Source organism: Schistocerca nitens, chromosome 1, assembly GCF_023898315.1.
Source record: "Schistocerca nitens isolate TAMUIC-IGC-003100 chromosome 1, iqSchNite1.1, whole genome shotgun sequence".
NCBI classification, from domain to species: domain Eukaryota; kingdom Metazoa; phylum Arthropoda; class Insecta; order Orthoptera; family Acrididae; genus Schistocerca; species Schistocerca nitens.
The window spans coordinates 1,206,071,053-1,206,077,829 of NC_064614.1; positions in this window are offsets into that span (position 1 = coordinate 1,206,071,053).

Here is a 6,777-nt window from a genome sequence, read left to right on the forward strand (position 1 = left end):
GACACCAGAGTGGTGTTGTGAGCATAGTATCGCGCAGTGTCCGGGGACACCACAGTGGTGTCGTGAGCATAATATCGCGCAGTGGCCAGCGACACCAGAGTGGTGTCGTGAGCATAGTATCACTCAGTGGCCGGCATCACCACAGTGGTGCCGGTTGCATAATATCGCTCTGTGGCCAGCGTCACCACAGTGGTGTCGTGAGCATAGTATCGCTCAGTGGCCGGCGACACCAGAGTGGTGTCATGAGCATAGTATCACTCAGTGGCCGAGGACACCACAGTGGTGTCGTGAGCATAGTATCGCTCAGTGGCCGGGGACACCACAGTGGTGTCGTGAGCATAATATCGCGCAGTGGCCAGCGACACCAGAGTGGTGTCGTGAGCATAGTATCACTCAGTGGCCGGCATCACCACAGTGGTGCCGGTTGCATAATATCGCTCTGTGGCCAGCGTCACCACAGTGGTGTCGTGAGCATAGTATCGCTCAGTGGCCGGCGACACCAGAGAGGTGTCGTGAGCATAGTATCACTCAGTGGCCGGGGACACCACAGTGGTGTCGTGAGCATAGTATCGCTCAGTGGCCGGGGACACCACAGTGGTGTCGTGAGCATAGTATCGCTCAGTGGCCGACGACACCACAGTGGTGTCATGAGCATAGTATCACTCAGTGGCCGGGGACACCACAGTGGTGTCGTGAGCATAGTATCGCTCAGTGGCCAGCGACACCACAGTGGTGTCATGAGCATAGTATCGCTCAGTGGCCGGCGACACCACAGTGATGTCGTGTGCATAGTATCGCTCTGTGGCCGGTGACACCAGAGTGGTGTCTTGAGCATAGTATCGCTCAGTGGCCGTCGACACCACAGTGGTGTCGTGAGCATAGTATCGCTAAGTGGCCAGCGACACCAGAGTGGTGTCGTTAGCATAGTATCACTCAGTGGCCGGCGACAACACAGTGGTGCCGTGTGCATGGTATCGCTCTGTGGCCAGCGACACCAGAGTGGTGTCGTGAGCATAATATCGCTCAGTGTCCGGCGACACCACAGTGGTGCCATGTATATAGTATCGCTCAGTGGCCGGCGACACCACAGTGGTGTTGTGAGCATAGTATCGCTCAGTGGCCGGCAACACCAGAGTGGTGTCGTGAGCACAATATCACACAGTGGCCGGCGACACCACAGTGGTGTCGTGAGCATAGTATCGCTCAGTGGCCGGCGATACCACAGTGGTGTCGTGAGCATAGTATCACTCAGTGGCCGGCGATACCAAAGTGGTGCCGTGTGCATAGTATCGCTCAGTGGCCGGCGACGCCACAGTGGTGCCGTGTGCATAATATCGCTCTGTGGCCAGCGTCACCACATTGGTGTCTGGTGTCATGTGCATAGTATCGTGCACTGGCCGGCGACACCACAGTGGTGTCGTGAGCATAGTATCGCTCAGTGGCCGGCGACACCAGAGTGGTGTCGTGAGCATAGTATCGCTCAGTTGCCATCGACACCAGAGTGGTGTCGTGAGCATAGTATCGCGCAGTGGCCGGGGACACCACACTGAGGTCGTGAGCATAATATTGCTCAGTGGCCAGCGACACCAGAGTGGTGTCGTGAGCATAGTATCACTCAGTGGCCGGCGACACCACAGTGGTGCCATGTGCATAGTATCGCTCTGTGGCCAGCGACACCAGAGTGGTGTCGTGAGCATAGTATCGCTCAGTGGCCAGCGACACCAGAGTGGTGTCGTGAGCATAGTATCGCTCAGTGACCGGCGACACCACAGTGGTGTCGTGAGCATAGTATCGCTCAGTGGCCGTCGACACCACAGTGGTGTCGTGAGCATAATATCGCTCAGTGGCCGGCGACACCAGAGTGGTGTCGTGCGCATAGTAACGCGCAGTGGCCAGGGACACCACAGTGGTGTCAAGAGCATAATATCGCTCAGTGGCCTGGGACACCAGAGTGGTTGTCGTGAGCATGGTATCACGCACTGGCCGGTGACACCACAGTGGTGTCGTGAGCATAGTATCGCTCAGTGGCCAGCGACAGGAGAGTGGTGTCGTGAGCATAGTATCGCGCAGTGGCCGGGGACACCACAGTGGTGTCGTGAGCATAGTATCGCTCAGTGGCCGGCGACACCAGAGTGGTGTCGTGAGCATAGTATCGCTCAGTGGCCAGCGACACCAGAGTGGTGTCGTGAGCATAGTATCGCGCAGTGGCCGGGGACACCACAGTGAGGTCGTGAGCATAATATTGCTCAGTGGCCAGCGACACCAGAGTGGTGTCATGAGCATAGTATCACTCAGTGGCCGGCGACACCACAGTGGTGTCATGTGCATAGTATCGCTCTGTGGCCAGCGACACCAGAGTGGTGTCGTGAGCATAGTATCGCTCAGTGGCCGGCGACACCACAGTGGTGTCGTGAGCATAGTATCGCTCAGTGGCCGTCGACACCAGAGTGGTTTCGTGCGCATAGTAACGCGCAGTGGCCAGGGACACCACAGTGGTGTCAAGAGCATAATATCGCTCAGTGGCCTGCGACACCAGAGTGGTTGTCGTGAGCATGGTATCGCGCACTGGCCGGCGACACCACAGTGGTGTCGTGAGCATAGTATCGCTCAGTGGCCAGCGACAGCAGAGTGGTGTCGTGAGCATAGTATCGCGCAGTGGCCAGGGACACCACAGTGGTGTCGTGAGCATAGTATCTCGCAGTCGCCGGTGACAGCACTTTAGTATCTATTTCATTCTGTTCGTGTTTTGTTTAGGCAACAATAAATTACACTCGTCAACATGTTTTTTTTGTTTTTATAAGTACTTGTGCCCTTTCATCATGGCGGACGAAAGAGACAATAGGATTAGTTACAATGAATGCGCGGACCTCTTGTCTGATGTTCCGGAAGACTTGGCCGACTGGAAAGAAGACATTGGATATAAAAAAAAATGAAAGTGAAGCAGAATCCTAGGAAGACAGTGAAATACGTCCAAGAATAATTCGGCAAACTCTACGCTTGCCAACTGATTCGGCTGAATCAGACGATCAAGGCTGTGCACAGTGGTCAGACTTTGATTTACTGAGGACCAATAATAAATTTGAAGGATCCCCAGACCCAAATATATTTCTCAAAGATAGACAGACCGTCGAGGATATCGTACAATCATATATTGGGAACGATCTATTTGAATATATTAGCAACGAAACCAACAAGTACTAGTCAAAATTGCAATAGAAGGAAACTGGATAAAAATATACCAAATTTGTTGACGTTATGGGACCTGAACTTGGAAAATAGTTTGGGCTTGCTGTCCTTATGGGAATAGTAAAAAAGCAAGGACCGATGACTACTGGTCAACTAATTCGTTGATAGACAATGTCCAGCAACCGATTCAAACAAATATTATAATTTTTACATTTTTCCGACAACAACGATAAACCGGATAATGCCGACCGGCTTTTCAAAGTGCAATTCGCAACTGATTATTTTTCCTAAATGTTTAAAGTATCGTTTAATCTATGTCAAAACATCTCAGTTGATGAAGAAATGATACTGTAGTGTGGACAGTTAAATTTAAAGTTTACAATCCGTCGAAAATTACGAAATATGGCATACTCATTCGGATGTTGTGTGATTCGAGTACGGGATACATTTCCTCATTCAAGATATATTCCGGCATTGGACAACCTTTAGCAAAAACTGTAAGGGAACTATTGACACTTCTTATGGAAAATGGAATCACCTCTACATAGGTAATTATTATAACAGTGTAGAAATTGCAGAGAAGTTACTTGGAAAGAAAATTCGAGTTTGTGGAACGATACGGGAAAATAGATGATTTCCGGAAAAATTAAAGCGCGCAGAAGTCGATGTATCTGAAGCTTGTCATCAGCGGAAAGGTGACAAGCGGCCAGCGACAAGCCAAGTAATCTGAATTAGCGCTGCCGGCGCCAAGCGAATAAATTTGTACGAGACGTGCGGACGGCATAGTGTTAAGTGAGGAATGTAGGAACGTACCACTGTTTTAATGATATCTACTCGAGCTTCAACTACACAGATTGAAAGCGAACCTGTTTCTCGTTAATAATTAAATCGATTATGCTAGTACTGACTCAATGAGATGCTATCTCCCTTACTCGTATTAGAATAGATTGAAGATAAAATTTCCAAGTTAACATTAAACACAACATAAAAAACCAAACAGAAAAATCAGAGAGCTATGAGGGAGCCAGACTAAGAAGTTGGATGTGTTGCACACTTAACGTTAGGAACACAATTTAGAAACCACTTAACAGTTACAAACGAATCAAATCATATAAGAATGTGAATTAAGAAGAACAATGATCACTAAAGGAATGCCTGATATTCTTTCTACGTATAACACAGTAGCTGTTTCATAAACTATATCTTAACATGTGGGAAAAGCCTCGATCCGGTTTACGGAAAGACTCGTCCCATCTAAATGCACACGCACATTCACCCCACAATACAGACACAGAAAGAAGAGAACCTAAGGAATAATTTATACACCAGATTAAAACATGATGAGCCAGAGAAACATTAGCTTTACTGATCAATTGCGTTTACCGTAGCTCGCATAGAAATTCTCCACATCGGAGATACAAATAAATACGGATATACAGGGTGAGTCACCTAAGGTTACCGCTGGATATGTTTCGTAAACCACATCAAATACTGACGAATCGATTCCACAGACCGAACGTGATGAGAGGGGCTAGTGTAATTGGTTAATACAAACCATACAAAAATGCACGGAAGTATGTTTTTTAACACAAACCTACGTTTTTTTTAAATGGAACCCCGTTAGTTTTGTTAGGACATCTGGACATATAGATAAATACGTAATCAGTGCCGTTTGTTGCATTGTAAAATGTTAATTACATCCGGAGATATTGTAACCTAAAGTTGATGCTTGAGTACCACTCCTCCGCTGTTCGATCGTGTGTATCGGAGAGCACCGAATTACGTAGGGATCCAAAGGGAACGGTGATGGACCTTAGGTACAGAAGAGACTGGAACAGCACATTACGTCCACATGCTAACACCTTTTTATTGGTCTTTTTCACTGACGCACATGTACATTACCATGAGGGGTGAGGTACACGTACACACGTGGTTTCCGTTTTCAATTACGGAGCGGAATAGAGTGTGTCCCGACATGTCAGGCCAATAGATGTTCAATGTGGTGGCCATCATTTGCTGCACACAATTGCATTCTCTGGTGTAATGAATGTCGTACACGCCTCTGTACATCTGGTGTAATGTCGCCGCAGGCTGCCACAATACGTTGTTTCATATCCTCTGGGGTTGTAGGCACATCACGGTACACATTCTCCTTTAACGTACCCCACAGAAAGAAGTCCAGAGGTGTAAGATCAGGAGAACGGTCGTCATCGTAAACATGTCCCTGCAGATGCTGCTCGCCGACTGTGGCCCGTGTTTGTTACAACACGCAACTGAACGTCGGAGGTTTCAAGCGTCAACTTTAGGTTACAATATCTCCGGATGTAATTAACATTTTACAATGCAACAAACGGCACTGATTACGTATTTGTTTATATGTTCAGATGTACTAACAAAACTAACGTGGTTCCATTTAAAAAAACGTAGGTTTGTGTTAAAAAACATACTTCCGTGCATTTTTGTATGGTTTGTATTAAACAGTTACACTAGCCCCTCTCCTCACGTTCGGTCTGTGGAATCGGTTCGTCAGTATTTGATGTGGTTTACGAAATACATCCAGCGGTAACGTTACGTGACTCACCCTGTATATAGGATGAAACCAAATTCTCGTGCGATTCGAAATTCTAGTTGAACAGCACACTTGAATGAGCAATAACGTTGATTTGAAGGCTCTCCACGATGCCGAAAGAATTTTGGTCTAGTTTAGCTAGCCAACACAAAGAAACACCGAACTCACGAAAGCTATTCAAATAATGGTAAATCACACATATACGGGAAGTTATAAAGTAAAATCACAGAAAGACAAAATGAGATTTACAGAGCGGAAGTTTCCAATGCATCGCAAGAGAAGCAGTTGGTCTATTACCAATACACACGCTACAAGAAACCAAAGAATTTACAGTTGAAACATACAAACAAATTGTAACATGGCAAACGGATAACACACACAACACATCCGCACACAAAAACTTCACACTAACTAAAGCGAGATATAGATTGGAACAAGCTCTTTCGCACCGCTAAGCAGCGGTAGGACAAAGAAATAATTGAAGTATTAATAAGTACTATCACACTCCCTAACTGAAATAGACACTCTAGTATGATTTATCATGGCTGTATTGCTAAGAAAGGTATTACTATCTCAACCTTAACCAAGTCCTTAAACATTACAACTACCGAACTTACACTATATGAGGTGGCCAGGTGTTCCAAGCTATCGGCCGAACCTCCACAGTTAGTTGCGGAAATGGGTAGAAAAAATGCACCCTGGCAACGTGTGCCAACTTCTACAAAAGATGCTGACTAGTGTCTCCCAGTATCTCTCTGGTCCAGCAGAAGGTACTTAGCCTCTACAATAAAGTCGGCTAAGCTGACAGTATATGCCTACTAATGTGCCGCTGTGTGTGCTTAACGAAATACACTGCTTCTCCCCAGACCCGAAAGCACAGTGTTACGACCAACAGAGGTGCAAATAAGTATACAAGGATTGAAGGTAGCCTACTAGAGCCAATGGAACGACTCACGCTGAGACATTTCAAACTCTCTACAGCTCTTGCAGTGATCGCAAAGATAAGATTAATCTAATTACAG